The 2,250-nt window shown below is 39.4% G+C and overlaps 1 protein-coding gene across 2 annotated transcripts in view; it reads left to right on the forward strand.

Moving 5' to 3' along the window:
* TTC17 (tetratricopeptide repeat domain 17) overlaps positions 1–2,250 on the forward strand; it is a 127,477-nt gene that overhangs the window by 60,634 nt on the left and 64,593 nt on the right. The window lies entirely within an intron of this gene.

Here is a 2,250-nt window from a genome sequence, read left to right on the forward strand (position 1 = left end):
GCCGGTTGAGCTATAGGCGCCGAGCCAGCTCCCACTTCTTAACACTTCTTTCCTCTTGGCTTCTTAGAATGTTGCTTGTTCTTGTTTTTCTCCTAACCTCGGGTCATCGTTTTTAGTTTCTTTAACTTATTCTGTATTCTGCCCTTTATTTGTTGAGTTACTCAGGATCCTAACTTTGGTCTTCTTTTCTTATCCCTCTCTGTCTTATCTCTGGGTTGATGCAGGTACCTTTGACTACACCAGTGACTCTAACTCCGTTGTTTTCATCCAAGGCATTCTTTGTAACTTCAAACATTATTTCCTTTTTTTTTTTTTTTGAGACAAAATTTCTCTCTGTCACCCCAGGTAGAGTACCGTGGCATCATAGCTCATAGCAACCTCAGTCTCTTGAGTTCAGTGATCCTCTTGCCTCAGCCTCCCAAGTAGCTGGGACTACAGGCGGCCACTACAATGCCCATCTAGTTTTAGAGATAGAGTCCCACTCTTGTTTACATTGGTCTGTAACTCAGCTCAGACGATCTATCTACCTTGGCCTCCCAGAGTGTATTTCCCCTTTTTTTTAGAATACTCTCTATCTGGATATGCCACAGGCACTCTAATTTTAACACATCCCGAAATTGAAGTCTTCATTGTTATCCTGTTCCCTGACATGCATCTAATTCCTGTATTTTTAATCCCTCTTAATGACCTGACAACTCACCCAGGCACAGCTATATCAAATCAATCTCTAAAACCTATTAAATATGTCATCTCTCTGTCCATTGGTCTATAACTCTGAGCTCAGACGATCTATCTACCTTGGCCTCCTAGAGTGTATTTCCCCTTTTTTTTAGAATACTCACTATCTCTCTGCCAGTATTCTTTTTTTAGAATACTCTTCCATCTCTCTGCCACTGAAGTCAGACTTCTTCATTTCTGCCTGCACTTTTGCAGTAGCCTCTTATTTTGGTTCCCTAAGTCTAATCTTTTACTTCATATGATATGTCTTAGGGAGGCAGATCATATATATAATTGATACAGCGTTTAAAAAGCAGAACTACTATTACCAAATGTCCAACGATTTATTTCTAAAATACAGATCTGATCAGGTAAGTTGCCTGGTTTAAAATTTTCAGTTGCTCTCTCATTATCTGTAAGAAGAGTTCAAATCTCTTGGTGTGGGATATGAGGCTATCTGGTTTCATCCCTCTCCAGCTGTACCAACTACTGGTACCCTCCATAGCAAGTACACACCTTTCACCAATCCCCTCTCATGCCACACTGTTTTGAGCCTCCATGCCTTTTGCACAGGATAGGAATGGCCCCTAAATACTCTGCTTTATATTGGCAGTTCCTACACATCTCCAAGATCCACCTCAAGTGTCACCTCTAAAGCATAGTATTTGCAGAAGGTTCTGAGCATTTAAATGCTCCATCTACTGTCTTCCTTCTTTGTGTCAAAGCACATTTCATATACTGTTAATTGCTTATATATCATATCTCCCTTCTTTTTAAATACTGTATCTTATACAACTTGTTATTTTGGGATAAATATTTGTTAAGAAAGTGTGGCATTTGCCTTCCTATATAGGTTAGATTAACATATTTAGCTTTTCCTTGTATATAAAATTATGTCTAAGAAAAGCAAGCTAGACTTTAACGTGAAAGCTGTAACTCTCACCTTTGCAGGTTTAGAAAATTAGTTTCATCACCCAGGCATAGTGGCTCATGACTATAATCCCAGCTACTCAGAAGGCTGAGGCAGGAGGATCACTTGAGGCCAGGAGTTTGAGGCTAACCTAGACAATATAACAAGATCCCTGATTTCTTTCTTTTTTTTTTTTTTTTTTTTTTTGAGGGCAGTATTATTATTATTGGGGATTCATTGAGGGTATATAGAACCAGATTACACTGATTGCTTTTGTTAGATAAGGACACTCTTATAATTGTGTTCTGCTCCCTAAAGTTATACAACTCTCCTTGTCCCCCACCCTCTCCTTCCCTTTCTCAGCTCTCCCCATCCCCTACCTCCCACCTTGTACTAGGACATTAATTGTCCTCATATCAGAATTGAGTACATAGGATTCTTGTTTCTCCATTATTGTGATGCTGTACTAAGAATAATGTGTTCCACATCCTTGCAGGTTAATACAAAAGATGTAAAGTCTCCATCTTTTTTAATGGCTGAATAGCGTTCCATGGTGTACATATACCACAGCTTGTTAATTCACTCCTGGGTTGGTGAGCATTTAGGCTGCTTCCACATTTTGG

This window comes from Otolemur garnettii, unplaced genomic scaffold, assembly GCF_000181295.1.
Source record: "Otolemur garnettii isolate 467f Iridium unplaced genomic scaffold, OtoGar3 scaffold00001, whole genome shotgun sequence".
Taxonomy (NCBI): domain Eukaryota; kingdom Metazoa; phylum Chordata; class Mammalia; order Primates; family Galagidae; genus Otolemur; species Otolemur garnettii.